Raw genomic sequence first — 25,072 nt, 5'->3', positions numbered from 1 at the left:
GACTTGTTTTTTTTACATGTGCTAAAATGTACACGACAAGAAATTTACCATTTTTAAAATTTTAAGAATACGTTCAGTGGCATTAAATACATTTACACCATTGTGCAGCCATCACTATCTGTCTCTCTAAAACTTTCTCATCCTTGTGTACTGAAACTCTTTAGTCATCAAATAATAAACACCATTCTTTATGATCCTCAACAGGTAGCCACTGTTGCCATTAAACAATTTGACTATGCTAGGTGTCTTAGTGGAATCATATATTTTGTGACTTCTTATTTCTTGTAGCATAGTGTATTCAAGGTTCTTCCGTGTTGTTGCATGTATCAGAATTTATTTTTTTAAGACTGAATAATAATTCATTCATTGCATTGATGGACATGTAGGTTGTTTCCACCATTTATTTATTTATTTATTTAGGTACTAGGGATTGAATCTAGGGCATTCTACCACTGAACTACATCCCAGCCCTTTCCATTATTTTTTCAATTTTGAGATGGAATCTTTCTTCCTTTTAATGTTTTTAGTTGTAGATGGACACAATATCTATATTTTTATGTGGTTCTTAGAATTGAACCCAGTGCCTCACACTTGCTAGGCAAGTGTTCCACCACTGAACTACAATCGTAGCCTAAGATAGGATTTAAATTGCTGAGGTTGACCTCTAACTTGTAATCTTCTTGCCTTAGCCTCCTGAGTAGCTTTTATTGTAGGTATGCAACATTGTGTATGGCTTGTTTCCATCTTCTAGCTCCTAGCCGCTGCTGCAGTCTTAGGGATTGAACCCAGGGCCTCACATTGGTAGGCAAGCACTTTACCGCTGAGCTACATCCCCAGCCCATCTTTCTAGCTATTATGAATAATAATTTTTAAAATTTTCGAGGAAGTTCAACTTGTCTGTTTTTTTTTTCTTTTGTTGCCTGTACTTTGGTGTAATATCCAAAAAATCATTGCCAAATCTGGGGTCATGAAACATTTGCCCTATGTTGCCCTATGTAAGGACATTTTGACCTGTGCTTATATTTAACATATCTTTATGAGAAAAGATTAAGAGAAAAAATGATTAAGAACTTTTCCAAGAACTATGAAACTACTCTCAGTTTTACCCTACTGGATTTGGCTTGTTTCTACCACATCTTTTAAAAAGTGGACCTTCAGGGGTTGGTGGTATAGCTGTATGAGAAGCCATGGGTTCAGTCCTCAGATCAGAACCACAAAAAAGGGGAAAAAAATGTCCTTCAGGCCATTTTCCCACTCTCAACTAAGATTTAGCTCCTTTCTCTCTATATATGGCTCATTGATAAGTGTCCATCCGGGGCTGGGGATGTGGCTCAAGCCGTAGCATGCTTGCCTGGCATGCGTGCGGCCCGGGTTCGATCCTCAGCACCACATACCAACAAAGATGTTGTGTCCGCCGAAAACTAGAAAATAAATATTAAAAAATTCTCTCTCTAACTCTCTCTTTTTTAAAAAAAAAAAAGAATGATAAGTGTCCATCCCTATCTAGTTTGTCTTGGTATGCCAGGCAAACCTGATCATCAAGGAATAAGGATTCCTAAAACAATAAAGCTAAGCTAAGATTGGAATATTTGGAATGCATGGCAATATCAGTGGTTCTCCACATAAGGAACTTTGAGTCTACATTGATTCCTTCCATTCCTAGGTCTGCTTTCCTTCTGGTTCCATTTATTAAGGGCCTAACCTGAGCCAACCTCATTGCTAGCTTGCTAGCCAAGTGATGAGACATAAGAGGCAAGCTTGCTTTTTAAATTGTGGTTAAACACACACACACACACCACATCAAAATTTACCATCAAAACCATTTTTTTACCATATAGTACAGTAGACTTACAGCACACACATGGCTGTGCCTCAGCTCTCTAGGATTTTTCCATCCTGCAGAACTGAAACCCTATACTCACTGAATAACTCCCTTTCCCTGTTCCTCTTTCTGCCCTGGCAACCAGTATTTCACTTTGTAAGAGTGTACAAATCTATCTTGAAGCTAGTTTTCCTTTCAACTCAATAGTCCCAGAGCTTGCTAAAACTTTTTTTTTTTCTTTTTTGGTGGTACCAGGGATTGAACTTGGGAGCCCTGGACCACTGAGCCACTTCCCCATCCGTATTTTGTGTTTTATTTAGAGACAGGGTCTCACTGAGATGCTTTTGCTGAAGCTGGCTTTGAACTCATGATCCTGCTGCCTCAGCCTCCTGAGCAGCTGGGGTTACAGGCATGTGCCACCAAACCCAGATATTACTAAAAACTTTTTTACGTATAAATTTAGTAATTTTTTTGTGAAGATCAGAACAATGTTCTGCTGGTACCCTCCCCCTCGACCATATGTCATAGGACCATAGGACAGCGCAACCAGATTCCAAGTTTTCTACATTAGGGATTTTGATGGAGTTTTACTTCCCTTTGTTTCTTTTAAATTTCCTCCCTCACTAGAATTTGCACTTTGGATACAGAGGAGGCCTGTTGTATAACAAAGGGCATATCTTCATAAGTATTATGACAATGCAGGATATTGTTGAAAGCTGCTAAATATTATTTATTTCCATCTATTAGTAATCTTCCTACATCTTTTTATTTTATCCTGATCCTAAGAGCCATTACAAATCACTGTTGGGTGTTGGAGATCTAAATGAAACCTCACTTTATTTTCTAAGGGATGAGTGAGGTACCAATAAGAGGAAAACCCTAGTTTGTGAAGCACAACATTGTTAGGTGTTCTGGGTGGCATTCACTACTGTAGAAAAAAAATGCACAAAGATCTTGGGGGAAATCCTAAGAGCTTAAAGCCTTATGAGGGAGTTAGGGATGTAGCTCAGTGGTAGAGTGCTTGCCTAATATGCATGAAGCCCTGGTTTTCATCCTCAGCACTGTACATCGAGACAAAAAAACGTTTTATGAGGAAAAGTGAGCCTGAGGCTTCAGCTTTAGAGTTGTTGGCCCTTGGTGTGTTAGTAAATGTTTAACAAGCACTAGGGAGGGTGAGTGTTGAGAGGGGTGCTGATGGGTAGTGTTGGGTATTTGTGTTCCCACCACTATGGCTAATGTGAAGCCAGCTGGCTTTCACATGAACAGTCAGTTCTCATAAACCAAGCCTGTGTGAGGCAGCTCCAGCACACCACTTGTTGTTAAGGAAGCTGGGAGAAGGTCTGTGACACTGTGTGGCAGGGTTTTCTGAGCAGAAAGTGAATATAGTTTACTTTTTTCACTGGAGCCACCTCTATAAAAATTATCTTCAGGTTTACTTTGGATCTTAAATAGGATGGAGGCCTGTGAGCAGCCCACTCTGAGAGCCCCTGTGATGTTTTCTCATTTTAGAAGAGGTCCCTAACCATCATGTAAGACTGCCTTAGAAGAGACATACGCTAGAGGGCAGAGATTTAAAGACTCCCATGATGGCTGTAACTCAGTTTCCTGTACTTGGCATCACATTTTTCAACAACAGTCTGTGGTCCTGAACTATCTATCCGTAGCCATGTGTGATTGTTGTTGTGGGAATGCCAGTTGAGTGTGTGCACATGACACAAGTGTTGACTGACTGATCCTGCCCCCTGCCTTCCTTGTTGTATTTGTTTAGATTCTGGCATTTATTTCTTCTTCTTCTTCTCTTATTCTTTTTTTTTCATGGTATTGGGAGTAGAATCCAAGGGTGCTCCACCACAGAGCTATATCCCAGCCTTTTTATTTTTTATTTTGAGACAGGGTCTTACTAAATTGTCCCGGCTGGCCTCAAACTTGCAATCCACCTGATTCAGCCTTCAGAGTAGCTGGCATTACAGGAATGTGCCACCACAATGGGCAATTTCAATTGAGCTGTTTAGCAGGAAAAAAAATGGCATTAGTTGTTTGTTCCCTAGATTTGTTAAAGCAAGAAAGAAACAATGTCAGAGGTGTTTTCCTGTAAGCTACTTATCCTTCTAATGAACTTTATGTCAGCATCTTGAGAAGGTCCACATAAGAGGGTCAGCTGATTTATGTGCTGCTAGGTTGACCTTTCTTACTTAGACAAGGTCAGCTGCACTATCAGGGACCTTAGGGGAGAAAGTATCTTGGATTTGAAACAGATGCCAATAAATGAAACAATTCATAATTACAAAGTAGGCAAATTTATATGATTTATTTACTTAATTCTTACATTGTCTATTTGGGACAGGTGTGATTATCATTTTATAGCTGAGGACACTAAATAGACTGAACAGTTTGCCCAGGGTCACACAGCTGCTAGTGTTAAAATAATTAGAACCTTGGTCAGTCTGACTCCCAAAGCCATTTTATCAGGCAGAGTCATGTGTGACAACGTGAGTCTGTCTAATATTCTGAAGGAAGTGGTAAGCCAGGAAAGCAGAAAAACAAGCAGAGAGAGAAGATAACAGGGCTTATTCCTGGGGGATGGGGTAAGGTCCTGGATTGAGACAGGCCTATTCAGTTGAGAACAGAAAGTACCAAACACAGGCCTGGAGAGTTTGCCTGCCAACTGGGCAGAAATGCCTGAGAAGAGGATCCTGGCACAGTAAGATAACTTTACTAAGTAAGAGAATAGTCTTTTTATTCCATCCAAATATCTCAGAAAGGGCATTGTGAGAGTAAAGCTTTTCCTACACACCAAAGGGACGTGGTGACTTTTTTTCTTTTTAAATTTTTACTTAATAGATAATATATGGTTCGAGATCTAAAAGATAACACACTGGATTTTATTTGTTTTTAAAGTAGTAGGTCCATTTTGTTCATGAGGCAAAAACTCTCACAATTAATGTTTCATTGTCAAGCAGAATGAATACAGAGGTCACTGGTGGAGAAGAGGTCAGCTTATTATTCATTTCTGTCATTGTTAGCATTTTCTCCAATTAGGTAGGAGTTTTGAAATGACTGTCACATGAACTTCTGATCTCCAGGCAACTGTGAAGTTTCATTGGGAACACACAGGAAGAACAGTGTTAAAACTAGTAGGAATTCCAGTAGGTACTTTTCAGCTTTTGAAGAGGTTATAGGAGATGGCAGTCTTTGCTTTCTTGCTTAGACTTTTTTTTTGTTCCTATTAGATAGGCATATTCAAGTAGGACTTCTCTTTTCAGTTTGTTTTTTAGCCACCTCTTTTCTTCCAATAGATCTTTGGAAAGTTTGTTTTATTTCCACTACAATCTCTTCTCAAGAAGTGGCTCAAGTTAAGATGTGGTTGCAAAAGCATGGTTTGCCATCTGTGGTAATATCAGGCTCTAGTATCACTGTGCAAATTTTTATCTCTCTTATAAGCTTTGTGAAAATGTTTTTTGCTAAGTACCATAACAGTATTTTGACTTTTCATAGTGATCCTGCTTGAAGGATGTTGCAATCTTGAAATGACCTACCCAGCTAAAAACGAACCTATTCATAGCCCACAAATGGGATTTCTGTTAAGGATCCTGTTTGTTAGGGAGGGATAGGTAAATGAGGCCTGGAGAGGAGGCAGAGACTTCATGTTGAGTTGCTAGTGAGTTAGCATCAGAGATAGTGTTTCTACTCTCCCTCTCTGAGATGTGATATGTTTCCAAGGAAAGAAACCTCAGGTGGAGAGTGCAGAGACATTAGCCTCTTGATTGGAGCTAGGCAGAGTGCCCTGCCTGCAATAAGTTGGAGAAGGAAAGGGTCTGATATGAATTTGTATGTGTCGTGTTTCCTATTACCTTGGTTGCCATTTAGTGTGATCGGATGCCTTTGTTGTACAAGTTAGGGCCCAGTGTGTGTTGGATCTGTAATTAGTGTAAAGAAAAACTTCACAAGGGGTGTCTCGGGCTTCAACCAAATAAGGTTGGGGTAGGGGGTGACAGCCCAGGGAAATTAAAGAAAGTCACTGTTACTACTCCTTGAACCAACTGATAGCCTCTCACTAATTACCCACTGTGAGGTTCATTATCTGGTCTGCCTTGCTGAGGGGCAAAGCTTGCCTGTCAGATCAATAAATCTCAGGGCAGTAGAGAGCTCTGTGATAACTGGCCTGAACTGAGAGAACTGGCCAGCTTAAATTGGTTCGGAAAATTGGGTTTGGTCCTGAAGTATAAGAGATGAAAATAGAAAGGGGAAAGAAAAACACCCCCACACACGCACACATGCACACACACTTCTGCATATTGTATGCAGAGAAGCTATATAGAAGAAACAGCTACCTTTTAAAAAGCAGGTCATCACCAGGTATGACCACACATACCTATAATCCCAACTACTCAGGAAGCTGAGACAGGAGCCTTGCAAGTTCAAGGCTTTCTGGGGAATTTAGCAAGACCTGTCACAAAATAAAATTTTTAAAAGGGCTATGATATAGCTTGGTGGTAGAGCACCATGAATGCAGTCCCTAGTACTGTGAAAAATAATCGGGGAGGGATACTGGGGATATCTCTCAGTGGTAGCCCACTTGCTTAATAGCATGAGACCTTGGTTTTAATCACCAATAGCAGATCGTCTTTCTGGAATCTGAGGTTTATGTTTACCTTTTGGATCATTGTTTCCAAACAATTATATCCAGTGGTGAAAGATTCAGGAGAAAGATTTAGGTTACCTTGGATAAGAAGTCACTGTAAACATCCAGTGGAGGGAGAGATACTCACTCAGTGCAAGTCTGTTGTTTTGTTACAGGTTGCTATTTATTCTACTTCCTGTGCTGTTGGCTATATTTTGGGTTTTTTGTTTGTTTGTTTTGTTTATTTTGTTTCTTGGTGGTGGTGGGAATTGAGCTCAGGATTGCTTAATCACTTAGCCATACCTCCAACCCTTTTTGTCTTTTATTTTGAGATGGGGTCTCCCTAAGTTGCTTAGGGCCTCACTAAATTGCTGAGGCTGGCCTTGAACTTGAGATCTTCCTGTCTCAGCCTCCTGAACTCCTGGGATTACAGCTGTGCCCCACCACTGCTGTGTTCTTTTGATGTTTTTTGTTTGTTTTTTAAGCCACATTGAGCTAAAGTGTTCTGAAAAAGAACCAGTTCTACTGGGCATCATGCCTGTAGATTAGTTTTAGGTGGACACGGTATCTTTATTTTGTTTTTATGTGCTCTTGTAGATATCTCTCAACTGGCGTATTTGGAGTGACTACATCAGCCCCCACCTGATCAGCCTAAGGAGGAAAAATACACCTCCTTTTTCTCCTTTGAACCTCCAGTGAAATATTATCTCATTACAAATCCATAAACAATTGTCTAATGACCATTATTTAGAGTGTGTTTCCTCTAAGAGAGCCATTATCATCTCATATTAATCTTTCATGAAGAAGGAAAAGGAGAACCATCATTAGGAATATTAGCAAAGGCAGGAATCAAGTCCCTGAGCTTTACAAATGATTAAATTTGTCAGAAGGTCCAGGTAAAAACTAAAACTAAGTTCTATGAACTCAAAAATGTTCATAGGACTATATGCATGGTGGTGCATATAGTCCTAGCAACTCAAGAAGTTGAGGCAGGAGAATCACACACCAGCCTCAGCAATTTAGTGAGGTTTTATCTCAAAATAAAATTTAGAAAAGAAATTGGATGTAATCTAGGGCTTGCCTAGCATGTGTGAGGCCCTGGGTCCAGTCCCCAATACCAAAATAAATAAACTAATGAATGATTTTATGATATGTAAATTATACCTTTATAAAAGTTCTAAAAGGAAAAAAAACCTGTCAAAACTGTTTTCAAAAGTGGTTATACCATTTTTCATTCCACTCAATACCATATAGTGTTTCCAACTACTTCATATCCTTGTCACACTTGGAATTATGAGTCTTTTAATTTTATCCATTCTAATGGGCATGTAGTACATACATTCATTACAGTTTTGTTTTTGGTTTTAGGAATTGAACCAGGGGTACTCAACCATGGAGCCACATCTCCAGCCCTTTTTTATATTTATTTAGAGGCAGAGTCTTGCTAAATTCCTTAGGATCTTGCTAAATTACTGAGGCTAGCTTTGAACTTGCAATCCTCCTGCCTCAGCCTCCCAAATCGTTGGGATTATAGGCATGGGCCACTGTGTTCTGGCCATTACTCCCCCCCCCTATGGTGCTAGTGATCGAACCCAGGGCCTTGTGCATGCAAGGCAAGCACTCTACCAACTGATCTATATCCCCAGCCCTACATTTTTAAAATAATTTTTTAAATATTTATTTTTTAGTTTTAGGTGGACACAATATCTTTATTTTATTTTTATGTGGTGCTGAGGATCGAACCCAGTGCTTCATGCATGCTAGTGAGCATTCTACCAGTGAGCCACAACCTGAGCCTCCCCCCTACATTTTTTTATTATTAGTTCTCTCTCCTCCCTCCCTCCCTGTCCCTCCCTCTCCCCCTTTCTCTCTCTCTCTCTCTCTCTCTCTCTCTCTCTCTCTCTCTCTTTCTTTCTTTCTGTGGGGGGCAGTGGTGAGTACCAGGGATTGAACCCAGGGGTATTCAACAATTGAGCCACATCCCCAGTCCTTTTTAATATTTTATTTAGATACAAGATTAATATGAGATGATAATGGCTGTCTTAGAGGGAACACACTCTAAATAAGGGTCCTTAGACAATTGTTTATGGATTTGTAATGAGATAATATTTCACTGGAGGTTCAAAGGAGAAAAAGGGGGTGTATTTTTCCTCCTTAGGCTGATCAGGTGGGGGCTGATGTAGTCACAATTGCTAAATTGTGGAGGCCGTCTTTGAACCCGAATATCCTCCTGCCTCAGCCTCCCAGACCTCTGGGATTACAGGCATGCACTTCAGCTCCCAGCTATTATTAGATTTAATTGGCATGATGGCTGGTACCATAAGCAGCTTTTCATACATAAGGCCATTATATATCTTCTTTTGAACCCATAGATTATCTGAAGTGTCCAGACCATTTGTCTATTTTTTAAATTTGATTATTTTTTATTGTAATTCATGAGTTTTTGTGTACTGTGGATACAAGTTCTTTGCTGTATATATTGTATTGCAGATATGTTCTCCGGGTCAAGAGCTCCCATTTGCATTTTCTTCATGATGTCTTTCAAAAACCAAACCTTTGTTTGTGTGTGTGTGTGTGTGTGTGTGTGTGTGTGTGTGTGTATGCTGAAAATTGAACCCAAGGGTGCTTAACCCACTGAGCTACATCTTCAGCCCTATTTAATTATTTTATTTTGAGACAGGGTTTCACTAAGTTGCCAAGGCTGGCCTCGAATTTGTGATCTTTCTGCCTAAACTACCTGATTTGCTGGGATTAATTGTGTGTGCTAACATGCCTGCCTTTTTCTAACTTCTTAAAGTAAAAATTTAGGTCATTGATTTGAGATCTTTCTTATTTTCTAATGTAAAAATTTAGTGCTGTGAATTTCCCATGTTAATAGCATCACATAATTTTTTTTAATTTGTTTAATGTTTATTTTTTTAAGTTGTAGTTGGACATAATACCTTTATTTATTTATTTTTATGTGGTGCTGAGGATCGAACCCAGGGCCTTGCACCTGCTAGGCAAGTGCTCTACCGCTGAGCCACAGCCCCAACCCATCACATAAGTTTTAATATGTTTTGTTTTCATTTTCATTCAGTTCAAAATATGTTTTGATTTCTCTTGTGACATTTAGAAATGCATTGTTTATTTCCATTGTTTGGGGATTTTCCAGATATATTTCTCTTACTGATTTTTTTGTTTTGTTTTATTTTGTTATTGGTATTTACCACTAAGCTATATCTTAGCCCTTTTTATTTTTTATTGTGAGACAGGGTCTCACTGAGTTGCTTAGGGCCCCACTAAGTTGCTGAAACTGGCTTTGAATTTGGGATTGTCCTGCCTCAATCTCTCAAGCTGTTGGGATTACAGTTGTGTGTCATCACACCTCTCTGTTACTGATTTATTGAATTCCCTGGTGGTCAGACCTTGATGTGATTCCAATTTTTAGAAAACTTATTGAGATTTGGTTCTGGTTCCACATAGAGTCTTCTGGTTGAATGTTCTATGTGTACTTGAAAAATATGTATTCTGCTATTGTTGAGTAGAGTTTCTATAAATACCTTTTAGGTCAAGTTGGGTTGATAGTGTTTAAATCTCTCTACTGACTTTCTGTCTGCTTGTCCTATCAGTTACTGAAAGTAGTATTGAAACTTTCAACTATAATTGTAGATTTTTCTTTTTCTTCTTTTGGCCTGTCAGTTTTGCTTCATTCAGAGTTCTGAAGCTCACATAAATATAAGGTACAGATACATATTGGCTTGTTATGTCTGCATAATGAATTGACCCAATTATTGATAAATTTTACTCTTTATGCCTGACACTGTAACTTTTTTTTTTTAGGGGAGTGTACCAGGGATTGAACTCAGGGGGCACTCAACCACTGAGCCATATCCCCAGCCCAGTTTTTTAGTATTTTATTAGAGACAGGGTCTCACTTAGTTACTTAGTGCCTCCCTGTTGCTGAGGCTGGTTTTGAACCCTTGATCCTCCTGTCTCAGCCTCCCGAGCTATTGAGATTACAGGCTCCACCGCACCCAACCTGTTCCTTATTTTAAGTCGTCTTTGTCAGAAGTTGATATAGCAATTTTACTTCCTTTTTTGTTTTTATTGTTGTTGTTGCAGTAATGGGGATTAAACCCAGGGTTTAATGAGCATACTAGGCATATACTCTACCACAGAACTATATCTACCAAGCTATATCCCCGGCCCCTCCTCCTGTCTTTTAATTAGTATTTGAATACCATATCTTTATTTTTTTGGTTTTTAGTTATACATGATAGTAGAATGTATTTTGGCAGAATATACATACATAGAGTATAACTTATTCTATTTAAGTCCTCATTCTTGTGGTCATACGTGGTATAGAGTTACTGTGATTCTTTTTACATATTTTTAGTTTCAACTTGTATGTTTATATTTTAGATGTACTAATTTGGTTTATTTTAGTGGATTACTTTTAGACATCAATAGTAATGTCTTGATTTGGGAGGCTGAAACAAGAGGATCACAGGTTCTAATCCAACCTCAGCAACTTAGAGAGACTCTCTCTCAAAATAAAAAATAAAAAGGCTGCAGATGTAGTTCAGTGATAGATCAGCCATGGGTTAAATACCCAGTATCAAAAGGGGGGGTGGTGGATAGAGTCTTGATTTTATTAATCCAGTCTGACAATCTTTGCTTTTTAATTGGAGTATTATATTTAATTTATTTACAATATAGCTGAGTTAAAATTGACCTATCTGCTTTTCACTATTTCTCCGGTATTTCTTATTGTTTTGTTGTGTTTTTTTAAATGATTCCATTTTATGTCCACTTTATTTTTATTTTATTTATTTATTTTTTGGTATCGGAGATTGAACCCAGCGGTGCTTAACCACTGAGCCACATCCCCAACCCTTTTTTATATTTTACTCTGAGACAGGGTCTCACTGAGTTGTTTAGGGCCTTGCTAAATTGCTGAGGCTGGCTTTGAACTTGTGATCCTCCTGCCTCAGCTTCTGGAGCTGTTGGGATTTCAGGTACCACCACACCCAGCTCTACTCTATTTTTTTTTAGCTATCCTCCTTTATTTTATTTATTTATTTATTTTTAGTGACTCCTCTAGGGTTTATAGAATATATATATTTTTTCTTCAGTACTAGGAATTGGACTCATGGCCTTGCACATGCTAGGTAAGCATTCTACCACTTAGCTACATACATCTGCATTCCTTTTTAAAATTCTTAACAGCTACCATTCTGGCTATAGATGAAATCTCAGAGTAGTTTTGATTTGCATTTCTCTAATTGCTAGAGATGCTGAACATTTTTTCATATATTTGTTGATTGATTGTATATCATCTTCTGAGAAATTTCTGTTCAGTTTCTTGGCCCATTTATTGATTGTTTTTTTTGTTTTTTTTTTTGCTTTTTATTTATGGTGTTAAGATTTTTGAGTTCTTTTTTTTTTTAAGAGAGAGAATTTTTTAATATTTATTTTTTTTAGTTTTTAGCAGACACAACATCTTTGTTTTGTTTTGTTTTGTTTTTTGTATATGGTGCTGAGGATCGAACCCGGGCTGCACGCATGCCAGGCAAATGCCACATCCCCAGCCCATTGAGTTCTTTATATATCCTAGAAATTAGAGCTCTATCTGATGTTCGTGTAGTAAAAACTTGCTCCCAATCTTTAGACTCTCTATTCATCTAACTGATTGTTTCTTTTGCTGAGAAGCTTTTTAGTTTGAATTCATCCTATTTATTAAAACTTGATTTTATTTCTTATACTGTAGGAATCTTATTAAGGAAGTCAGGCCTAATCCGACATGATGGAGATTTGGGTCTACTTTTTCTTCTATTATGTGCAGGGTCTCTGGTTTAATTCCTAGGTCCTTGATCCACTTTAAGTTGAGTTTTGTGCATATGGATTTCATTTTGTTGCATATGGATTTCCAGTATTCCCAGCACCATTTGTTGAAGAGGCTATCTTTTCTCCAATATATGTTTTTGGCGCCTTTGTCTAATATAAAATAACTGTATTTATGTGGGTTTGTGTCTGCGTCTTCTATTCTGTACCATTGGTCTACAAGTCTATTTTGGTGCCAATACCATGCTGTTTTTGTTACTATAGCTCTGTAGTATAGTTTAAGGTCTGGTATAGTGATACCACCTGCTTCACTCTTCTTGCTAAGGATTGCTTTAGCTATTCTGGGTCTCTTATTTTTCCAGATGAATTTCATGACTGCTTTTTCTTTTTCTATGAGGAATGTCATTGGGATTTTGATTGGAATTGCATTAAATCTGTATAGTGATTATGATAGTATGGTCATTTTGACAATATTAATTTTGCCTATTAAAGGACAAGGGAGATCTTTCCATCTTCTAAGGTCTTCTTGAATTTCTTTCTTTAGTCTTCCATAGTTTCATTGTAGAGGACTTTCACCTTTTTCACTAAGTTGATTCCCAAGTATTTTTTTTTGAGGCTATCATAAATGGGGTAGTTTTCCTACTTTCTTTTTTAGAGGATTTATCACTGATGTACAAAAATGCCTTTGATTTATGGGTGTTGATTTTATATCCTGCTACTTTGCTGAATTTATTTATTAGCTCTAGAAGTTTTCTGGTAGAAATTTTTGGATCTTCTAGGTATAGAATCATATTGTTGGCAAATAGTGATAATTTGAGTTCTTCTTTTTCTATCCGTGTCCCTTTAATTTCTTTCTTCTAATTGCTCTGTCTAGAGTTTCAAGGACTGTGTTAAATAGAAGTGATGAAAGAGGGCATCCCTGTCTTGTTCCAGTTTTTAGAGGGAATGCTTTTAATTTTTCTCCATTTAGAATTATGTTGATTCTTATCTTTAAGTCTATTGATGTGATGAATTACATTTATTTATTTCCACATGTTGAACCAACCTTGCATCCCTGGGATGAACCCCACTTTATCGTGGTACACTATCTTTTTTATATGTTTTTTAATTTGATTTGCCAGAATTTTATTGAGAATTTTTGTATCTATGTTCATTAAAGATATTGGTCTGAAGTTTTCTTTCTTTGATGTGTCTTTGCCTGGTTTTGGAATCAGGGTGAGATTGGTCTCATAAAATAAGTTTGGAAGTTTTCCTCTTTTTCTATTTCATGAAATAATTTGAGGAGTATTGGTATTAGTTCTGCTTTGAAGGTCTTATAGAACTAAGCTGTGTATCCATCTGGTCCTGGCTTTTCTTGGTTGGTAGGCTTCTGATTGTATCTTCTATTTCATTGCTTGAAATTGATCTGTTTAACTTGAGTTCATCCTGGTTCAATTTGGGCAAATCATATAACTAGAAATTCGTCGATGTCTTCAGTATTTTCTATTTTATTGGAGTACAAATTTTCAAAATAATTTCTAATTATCTTCTGTATTTCTGTAGAGTCTGTCATGGTAATTTCTTTTTCATATATTTACCCATATATTTATCATTTCTAGTGCTTTAGCTCCTGCTTATAGATCTAGATAATATAATTTTTCTTCTGCCAGAAGAACTTTTTTTAACCTCTCTGTAGTGCAGGGACCATTGGCAACACATTCTCTTGGAGTGTTTGAAAAGGTCTGCATTTCATCCTCCTTTCTGATGGATTTGTTTGTTTGTGTGTTTGGTTTTGTTTTGTTTTTTTTTTTTGCAACATAGTCTCTACTATTTTGTCCTTTCAACTGTCACTTTTTTCTTTTTTTGGCACTTGGAACTGAATTCAGGGGCACTTTCTTACTGAGTTAATCCCCCAGCCCTTATTATTTTTTTTATTTTAAAACAGGGTTACTAAGTTACTTAGGGGCACACTAAGTTGCTCAGGCTGGACTCAAACTCACTACCCACCTGTCTCAGCCTCCCAAGTCACTGGGATTAGAAGCATGTGCCAATACTCACTGTCCATGAGGACATGGACCAAGCATTGTCCTGTATAATAGTAAACAGACAGCATCTAAAGGAAGTTTATAGTCTCCCCTGGGCTAGTTACACTTGGAGCTCATAGATCTGATTGTTTCTTCTTGTCTTCTGAGGTACGAATCTTTTGGTTGCTATGCTGAACAGGTACTAAAAATAGCTTAGCAAGACTTTGAACTTGTGTGCTGAAAGATCACTATGTGTGTCTGATTAGATTGTTTTGGACAGTTAGCTAATGAATATACTGCATAGATATTAAAGATGAGGTGAACTTAAGTAGTTAAAATTTGTCTCTAAATTGAACCCACTGCAGAAGGGCATTTCAGGATGCATCATTTCTGAGGAAGTAAACCTATAGTTTGTATATTAGGGAAGTAAAATGATATTCTTTCCCATCTTTTGTTCATCCTTTCTATGGGACTTTTTTTTTCCCCTAGTGTCAGTATTGAGCCCAAATGATCTGCCTTTCAGGTGATTGGCTCTGGTAGTCCTTACAGCTGCTGTCTCAAAGGTTCTGCTATATTAGTGGAGAGTTTTGTACTCAGATTTATCTCCCAGAAAGTGGAAGAAGTAGGAGACAAAAGACATCTGGCTTCCTTAATTGTCTCTGTCTTAAAAATTGTGACACTGTTTCAACCTCTCTGCTCATTCACTGTTTGGTTATGCTGCTGACTTGCAAACCATGTGTAGTGCTGTTGGTGCCCCTGTATGTGTTTATGTGTTTTGTGTGCCTATTCATGGTTTTTTATCTTGATTCTTCAATCACCCTATTCATGGTGATTTATATTGCTTCATAAAGGCAGTATTGACTCTGAGTGCTTTAGAGACCTATCAGGGTGCTAAGAACAGTGCTTAGTGTTAGACTGTCAAGGTCTATCTCTAATCTTACCATGTGACCTTTATGAGAGATTTATTTCCTTTTTGGTTGACCCTGTGTTACTAAATTAGTCCACAATGTTAAGTGTTTACTATTTCTTAGGACTCTATTAGGTATTATAAAAAATCTATAATGTAACACAGGGTCACTTCCTTTAGGGTGATAAGCATCTAACTATGACAAATTTCAGTGAGGAAATCAGTAGTAGTAGTAGTAGTAGTAGTAGAATGTTTGTTTCTCCAGAAGAGAGTCTGCCACTATACCTGCCTACACCTGCTAGTGCTCAAGCTCTAGGGCAGTTGTGTTCTTTTCTCCAAAGTAAATTCCTCCATAGAAAGCCTGTAGGATACAGATATCTTCTAGAAAGATAGGGGAGATGGGAGAGCTTGCTTGTTTATGGCAGGAGTTAGCAGAGAAGCTATGAAAACAGGCCAGTTTTCCCAATTTCAGGTCCTAAAAAATAGTCATAGGGTCATATCAGGGTGAAAGAAAATAATAATAGTAACAGCTACAGTTCTTAAACACTTTCTGTATATCAGGCACTACACTTGGCACCTCGTATTCATTGCCTATTTAGTCCTCAGAACTAGCTCTATATGTTTAAAATATTGTTATGCCCATTTTAAAGATAAAGAAAAAGGCTCCCCCAGCTGGTAAATGGTGAAGATGGGATATGAGTCCAGGAAGAATAGCTCTTAAGCTGTACTCTTTTCTTCCTCCCTTTACCCCCTCCCTCTCTTTCTTTTTTTTTAATATTTATTTTTTAGTTTTAGTTGGACACAATATCTTTATTTTACATTTATGTGGTTCTGAGGATCAAACCCAATGCCTCATGCATACTAGGCAAGCACTCTACCACTAAGCCATAACCCCAGCCCTTTCTTTCTTTCTTTTACTGGGGATTGAACTCAGGGGTACTCCACCACTGAGCTACATTACTAGTCTTTTTATTTTGTATTTTGAGGCAGAGTTTCACTAAGTTATTGAGGGTCTCATTAAATTGTGCAGGCTGAACTCAAACTTGCGATCCTCCTGCCTCAGCCTCACAAATCATTGGGATTATAGGCAAGTGCCACCACATCCAGCTCCATCCATACTCTTAACCACTATGTTGTTTTGGAAATACTAGCTATTGGATAAAACTTTTTTTAGCACCCAGGTACAAGTAGACCCAACAGCTTGGGTCTTGCTTACATAATGTCTTTACAGTGCTTCTTATTTAGCTATAGTCCTGAATTTAGAACAGTAAGTATGGATTATGGAAAAACAATTGGTTTTTGCTTCTCTCTGATCAGAATTCCTCTTCCAAGCTGTCCAGCACCTGGCTACCACTTAACTTAGTTGTGATCATGCCAATGAGAGGCTGTCCTTAGGCTGGTGAAATTACAAGGTTAATACAGACCTTTTGTACTTTCTGTGAGAAAACAGAGCTGCTCCTCATTGGGAGATATTAACAGTCTGGGGAAGGTCTGGATTTAGGAAAGTAAAGGAAGGGTGGGAGGCTAAATTAAGTATTTTCAAAGGAAATGAAAGATTGGACCTTCTATTTTTCTTTCAGTCTCTTGACAAAGTATAGATTATTTCAGCCCTATAACAAATCCAGTGAAGGAAGTTAAGCAATGAATGACCTAAGTAGGTCATTCTCATTTTTATAGGAAAAGGTAACTTCCTTTAAGTTGGAGGAAGTTTACTGGGTATTAAAAGAAGAAAGGCTTTATCTTTCCTTGCTAAGAAATGGTAGGTATATTTGACTTGTTATATTATTTCTCTGCAGATGATAAGAAAACCCCAGTGCATTTACCACAAAAACTACCTGTAGCTACTTAGACCTTCTTCTTCTTTATAGCAGTCTATTTGGGTGCAGGCCAGTGGATAAGCCACTGACCATTTATGAAGATCTACTGTGCACTCGGCACTGTTTCTTTTAGGGATGGGACATTATGATATGACCAAGAGGTCAGAACAGTGAATATTTTTTAGGGGTGTGCTAGAGAGCAAATCTGAATATCCAGACCTTGGTTCTATGGGTGCCAGGATAGGTGCATCCAAAATCCTGAACCGTCATGAGGAAAGACATTTCCCCTGCCTTAGACTAAATTTTTTCATTATGTCTCTATCATCAACTTGTAGAACATGCAATATCTGCTTGGCCCTTTTTAACTGATGGGAGAGAGAAGCAAGGGCATGATCCAGACTTACACATGATAATGTTCTTGTTTAAGGTTTCAGAGTTGATCCATCTTCAGTGGGAGAGATAGTCAAAGTTTATCATGAAAATTTTTTAAAAAGCCTTTTTATCTTTTATTCCTCTTAATTCCCTCTTATATCTGTATCAAACCATACATGTCTTGTGTGTGCGTGTGCTTGTGTGCATGGTGCTGGGGATTGAACCCATGGCCTTGTGCATGCAAGGCAAGCACACTACCAACTGAGCTATATCCCCAGCCCTATGTCATACCATCCAGACATAAATTTTTCTTTGATTATGTTTAACAGGATTCAAACAGAACTACATGGAAGTAGAACAGAATGATTACAGTCTCTTTGGGAGAATAGAAGTTTAGCCTTGAAGTATGAGCATTCATTATAGAAGGAATTTATTAAATCCTTTTAACAGTTACCCCAAGTATGAAGTCCAGGATGGCTCTGGCCCCAAAAGTCCAACTGAAGATTTATGACCCTTGAATTTCATGCTTCTAAATGAATATTGTGCTGGGTGTGGTTGCACATGCCTATAATTTCAGCTCTTTGGGAGGCTGAGGTAGGAAGATTTGCAAATTGAATGCCAACCTTGGTAATTTAGTGAAACCTTATTTCAAAATAAAATTTTAAAAAGGGCTGAGGAAGAAGCTCGATGATAGATTGCTTACCTAGTATGTGCAGAGTCTCTGGGTTCATTCCTCAGTAAGAGACAGGGGTATATTTGACTTGTTATATTATTCCTCTGCAGATAATAAGAAAACCCCAGTGCATTTACCACAAAAACTACCTGCAGCTACTTACTTGGGAGGCTAAATTAAGTGAAGCAAGGGCATGATTTAGACTTACACATGATAATGTTCTTGTTTAAGGTTTCAGAGTTGATTTAAATTTTTTTTTAAAAAAAGGACTGGGGGTACAGCTCAGTGATAGAGTACTTCCCTGGCATGTACCCGGCCCTGTGTTCAATCCCCAGCACTGCAAAACATAAAAATAAAACATAAATGAGTATTGCATAATTAAGATAGCAACCCAAGGGCTGAGGTTGTTGTTCAGTGGTAGAGCGCTTGCCTACCATGCGATAAGGCGTTTGATTCTCAGCATCACATACAAATAAATAAAATAAAGGTCCATCAACAACTAAAAAATATTTGAAAAAAAATAGCAACCCAAATCAGATTTTGCTAATTATGAGTTTTAAACTTTTGCTCGTGGTTTATACCAACTATCAACAGGGTTGAGTGGATCTTCAGTGGCTACTGGCAGAAATTAACAAGTCCTAGAACTCTGAGGAGCCTAGTCATCATTAAAGCTCAAACATGAAACCAGGCCTTCTTCCCAGCTCTCCACAGATTTAGACTTCCTATTTCTTAAAAGGAGTGAATTTGAATTCCTTGAATCTTTGGTCTCTGAAAAACGCCTTTTTTTTTCCAAGTTGTCAATGTGCCTTTTATTTTATTTATATGTGGTGCTGAGGTTCGAACCCAGAGCCTCACACATGCTAGGCAAAAGCTCTACCACTGAGTTACAACCCCAGCCTCCTCTGAAGAACACCTTTAATCTGTAAATACAAGAACATGTCCCAGAACATGTTCCAGATTAGACTAGCCTGCTAATACAAATAGAACACTGAATTGGTTGTCTAATCCTGTTTTGTGACTTTGGGAAATTGTAATATTTCTAGACATCTATTTCTTCTTCTGTGAAATGAGGGCCATGAACTAGTATGCAATTTCAAAGGTTCCTTCTGGAACTATTATTTCTGTTGTTCTGTCCCTATGGTTACACTTTGGCATAAAAAAGTGTGGCTGCCTTCCATGTCACTTTCCTTACATGCTAGGAAAATTAATGTTCTTTTGGCCACCATTTAACCAGCTGATTCATCTTATTTGAATGTATCATATACTTTCTATTTCCATTTTTTTCTTTTTCCTGTTCTTTTGTTTTCTTCTTAATTGCCTTTATTCACTTGGCACCTTCTATTTATTAGATCCTTTCATTTATATTTTTACATTTATTTTTATATATTATCTCTAATCTTTAAAATATTATAAGAAAATATTATGACTTTTTCATAGTTAAGGACTAAAAGTCAGGTCAAGTTTGAATCTAGATTTCTGATCTGATAATCTCTTTTCATTACCTCCACTGCCATCTTCCTGGCCTATGTGTATTTCCTATTCTAAAAAGGAAGTCTTTTCTGTTGCTATTCGTGGGCTCATCTTTATTTGGCAGTCTGGCTTCTAGGGCAGACCATACATGTTGCCCTGATTGAGAAATAAGTCATACTTTAGATGTTAATTTAAATTGAGAGAAGATAATGAAAACAAGTTTGCTGATAGGACACATCCTATTACTTAGTTGTCCTTCTCTGCTGGGAATTCAGGCCAGTAAATTTGAGAATGAGCAGTTTTTCAGGCCCAGAGCAAAGCCTTCTGGCATCAAGACTGGATAGCCATCACCAGAAACTTTTCAACTTGGGAATTCTTGTTTGTGGCTGTCTTCAGGCTAGAAGATATTTCCTGTTTCAAAGGTCCTATTTTGGGGGGAAAAAGGCAGGAGGTAGTGGGGTGGGCCTGGTGGCAGATACCCATAATCCCAGATAGTCAGGAGGTTAAGTCAGGAAGATTGCAAGTTTGAGGTCAGGTTGGGCAATTTAGTGAGACCCTGTGTCAAAATAAAATGTAAAAAAGGACTGAGGGAAGGCTGGGGTTGTGGCTCAGAGGCAGAGCATTTGCCTAGCATGCGTGAGGCACTGGGTTCGATCCCAAGCACCATCTAAAAATAAAAAAATAGGGGCTGGGGATGTAGCTCAAGCAGTAGCGCACTTGCCTGGCATGCGTGCGGCCCGGGTTCGATCCTCAGCACCACATGCCAACAAAGATGTTGTGTCCGCCGAGAACTAAAAAATAAATATTAAAAAAAATTCTCTCTCTCTCTCTCTCTCTCTCCTCTCTCACTCTCTCTTTAAAAAAAATAAAAATAAAAATAAAAAATAGAGATATTGTGCCTATTTCTCTCTCTCTCTCTCTCTCTCTCTCTCTCTCTCTCTCTCTCTCTCTGTCTCTGTCTCTTTATTTTATTTTATTTTATTTTTAAGGACTGAGGATAGAGCCTGGTGCTAGAGCATTGATACATTGGATACTGAACAGTCTAAAGAATGCATATTGAATGTTCTCAGGGAAAGGAGTGTGTCTTTTTTTTAAATGTTTTTTAGTTGTAGGTGAACACACTACCTTTATTAAATTTATTTATTTATTCTAATTTGTTATACATGACAGCAGAATGCATTTCAATTCATAGTACACATACAGAGCACTATTTTTCATATCTCCTGTTGTACACAAAGTAGAGTCACACCATTCATGTCTTCATACATATACTTAGGGTAATGATGTCCATCTCATTCCACCATCTTTCCTACCCCTATGCCCTCTCCCTTCCCAATACCTGTATTTTATTTTTTATTTGTATGTAGTGCTGAGGATCAAATCCAGTACCTCACACATGTGAGGCAAACACTCTACCACTGAGCTACAACCACAGCCCCAAGGAGTACATGTGTCTTAAACCTCATCAACAATTTTGAACTAACCTAATGCACTGGAATATCATCTACTTTACATCATTGATGACATCTTAATCCTGATGTGGCCAAGAGCCTCACAGTCTGTATCATGTGAAGTTGAGTCTTTAGGAGCCTCTTTGCTTATTTTTCTTTGATATAACCTGTAGTCCTGTGCAGTACCAAAGTTGTAAAGGTTAGTATTGCATACTGGGCACTCTGTCTTCCGGCTCATGCATTGTTAGTTATACTTAGGACAGTGTGGTCCTTATTACAGGCTTCCTTTCACATCAAATAGAAATGTTTCCACTTCACCAGAATCTGACATTGGCTAAGTGAAGATGTGTGAAACCCTAGCTCTTGGCTTATAATTAGAACTATCTGGAGACAATCAGAACTTCCAAACACCATTAGTAATTATAAAATTAGAACCACTTATTGACTATTCATTATGTGCCAGCCATTGGACAATTCTTATCTCATTCATCTTCACATCATTCTTTTAAGGTAGTGCTATCCCCTTTTACAGATATAAAAACTGAAACTCAAAAAAAATAAAGAAAATTACATAAAATTACATAAATTTACCTGGTTAATAAGTGCTTGCCAAGCATGTACAAGGCCCTGGATTCAACCCCCAGTAGCACATATACACATAGAGTGGAACTCCAATTCAGTTTGTTTCCTTCCTTTCTCTTTCTTCTCTCTTTTCTTGGTCCTGGAGATAGAACCCAGAGATGCTTCACTACTGAACCACATCCCCAGTCCTTTTTTTAAATTTTGAGACAGGGTCTTACTAAGTTGCTAAGGCTGGCCTTGATCCTTCTGCCTCAGCCTCCCAAATTGCTAAAATTACAGGCATGTGCTACCATTCTTGGCTCAAGTAAGTTATTTTTCTATCAGGCTCTTACCAGGACCCAAGTTCCTGTCTACTAAGGGTCATAAGTGGAGATGTAAGGGTTCCTTAAAGATTAATTATGTCTTGTAGGTGATTTCTGACTTTGAAGCTATTTGAGCTAAGGTAGTGGGCCTAGTTCTAGGAATCCCACAAGCCCAACAGCTGATGAAAGAGGGTTTGTATGTGCGTGGGGACTAGACTGTTACCTGATGAATTGGGAAGGGATCTCAAACTGGTAGGGGCAATTGGAGTTACCAGGAAGCCAGATCCCAAAGCTGTAAATTAGGGTAAAGTCTAAGGTCTTTTTCTTTTTCTTTTTTCTTTTTCCCCCTAGGGTTGAACCCAGGAGTGCTTTACCACTGAGCTACAGCCCCTACCCTTTTTATTTTTTATTTTTCAGACAGGGCCTGGCTAAATTGCTTAGGCCCTCAGCCTTCCAAGTTGCTAGAATTATAGGAATGCACCACCGGGCCCAATAAAGCCTAAGGCCTTTAAACACAATCTGAGAAATTGCTCTTGCCACACCCCAAGCCAGAGTTGAAGCTCAAATGGCACATGTTCCTAAAGTCTTTGGCTCCAGAAAGCAAAATCCCAGACTTGGCAAGTGCTCTGAAGTGCTGAATGAGTTGAGGCCCAGACCTGAGCTTAGAGTGTGTTCTATTGCAAGTAATTGAGAGGTGATGAGGGCAGGAGACGGTAGTCTAGATGAGCTGATGGGCAACTTTTTGCTAGGTAAAATAGAAAGAAAGGAAAGAAGCCCACATGAAAGACCAGGGAAGGAGGAGGCAGCACTGGGCAATATCCAGATAAGAGTGGAGCCGTAATCATGCACTGCGTAATGATCCAGCCAGGCTTCTGGTTTCCTTCTAAGGAGCTAGTAGCTCAGGAGCCTTTTCTGCTTTGAACTTCCTGTAACAAACTGTACTAGGGTATACTTTGAAAAGCCCGCCTTACTGAGAAAGGAAAATTCCCTGTTAAGTAAGACCTTAGACATTCCATTCTTCCCTGGCAAGAGGAGAATGTCTAGGTGATCAAGGGAGTCTTGGAGGCCTTAGACTCTTGGGGCATAGTTAGAAGGTAGAGACATCTCTTAACATACTGCACCTTTTTCTCAGAAATTGGCTTTGACGCGGTTTTTATCTTTTAGTACCTGACACCTTTTTAAGGAAAGCCAAGCCCAGGTTGCTGGGTCATAGGCATTGCTGAGGCTGCCCATGTTTCAGGACTTAGAAAAACATGTATTACTTTATTTTGCTTGGTTCCTGGGGGATGTTTCCATCTTGGAGAAAATTTTGCCTTTTTGTGGGTTTGAGCCATTCACTTCTGAGCCAAGACTCTGGCTTAAGTATATAGCCCATGTTCTTGGTAAGACTGGATTATTTTGTGACTGCTCTTGCTGGGCTGTGGTCTACCTACCTACAGAGCTGACAATTGGAATTAGAAGCAAAGGAACCAGCTTGTATTAGGGTCTGTGGGAAAGAGCCAACAAAATTATTTTATGGAGCTGAGAATGTCTGGAAGGAAGAAAACTGGGCCAGAGCTGTGCCCTAGCTGTCCCTTCCTTCTGAACTAAAACTCAGAGAACTATCCCTTAGGGACACAAGTTTTACAACTTTTTTTCTTCATGGCAGGGATTGAACCCAGGGACACTCAAAAATTGAGCCACATCCCCAGCACTATTTTTGCATTTTATTTAGAGGGTCTCACTGAGTTGCTTAGGGCCTCACTAAGTTGCTGAGGCTGGGTTTGAACTCATCATCCTCCTGACTCAGTCTCCAGAGCTGCTGAGATTACAGACATATGCCATAGTGCCCAGCCAAAAACTACAATATTTATATGGACAGAAGAATAAGGAAGTATATAAATGTATGGTATCCTGTATATTTAAAAGACATTGACGAACAATGGAAAAGATTCTTTTTGATGTGTAAAAATAATAAAAAGCCAACAAAGCTAGTGATGTAATAGTTGCTCCATGGAATCAAAGAAAGAAAAAAATCTAAAATTTCAGACTTTCTAAACCCCTTTTTTTCTTTAAATCAGTATGAATTACTTCACAGTACTATACTTTGATTTCTAGTTTTGTAACATTTTGAGGTCTTTTTTGCTTCCAACATTAGCATCTTTTCACAGTTACCTCAAAATCCTCTAATTATAGTAGTGCAAATTTACAGAACAACTGCTGCTTTTTGGTAAAACTTAAGGAACTTTCAACTTAAATACACTCTATTAGCTGTACAGGGATATCTTCTGCCTGATTTTAATAAATTGGAATATTTAGGGATTCTAGAATCATTTGTCCTGAGATGTATATAGGTTTTTCAAATCTACCAAACATTCACTGATTTAATGATTACCTCTTCACCTATAAATCAAGTCCTACAGTAGATCACTTAACTGAGAACAGCCTTGGTGACTTCAAAAAGTTTAGTGTAAGCTGATTATAAACAATTTATTTTCTTTCTTGTTCAAAACATAATTTTGCTTAGTGATGGGCTTCTTTGTTAGAAGACATAAACTGAATTATACTTTAAGAACAAAATTCTGAAGACAGAAAGCTCAGGAACAAAAGAGTATTAGCTAGTCAACAACTGGCTGATTAAAAATGGTGACTTTTCCAGGGTTCCAGTTAGTTAACAGTATTATACTTTCTAACATACACTTATTGATATATCCCTATCTCTTTTCTGGCTAAGTGGGGGTATCAAGAGGCTCAGTTAACAAAAATTGTTAAATATGCTCCTCCCTGGACTGAATAAGTTCTGGGTCACTGGACTTGTGAAAATCAAATTCTGGTAAACTTTTCAAGGAATTAAAGAATCTGTTCAAAATATATTTGGCTTTGGTTTTAGGATAAATCTGTATTTGATTTCTTTGTTCATTTTGTTTTTGATTTAGTTTAGGAATAGAGCCTTAATTACATTAAAAATGACTATCTAGTAAGTCATTAAAACTTATTTAAGAAAACTTGAATCAATTTTACATAGAGTGAATAGAGTATAAAATACTATATATATATATATATCTTAATTATTTTTCCCTCCTAAGATGACTTTGTTATTCATAACAAGATATAAATCATTTTTATGCTTATTTTTGCTTATTATGCTAGTTTTTTTATGTTTGTATATATTTTATACTTAGGTGTTATATATTTATTGAACTATTTTTTTCCCATCAACTGTCATAAATACCTTATAATTTAAAAA

Source organism: Spermophilus citellus (assembly GCF_964194105.1).
Source record: "Spermophilus citellus genome assembly, chromosome: 14".
NCBI classification, from domain to species: domain Eukaryota; kingdom Metazoa; phylum Chordata; class Mammalia; order Rodentia; family Sciuridae; genus Spermophilus; species Spermophilus citellus.
The sequence above is the reverse complement of the archived record's forward strand: the minus strand, read 5'-3'. Positions refer to the sequence as shown.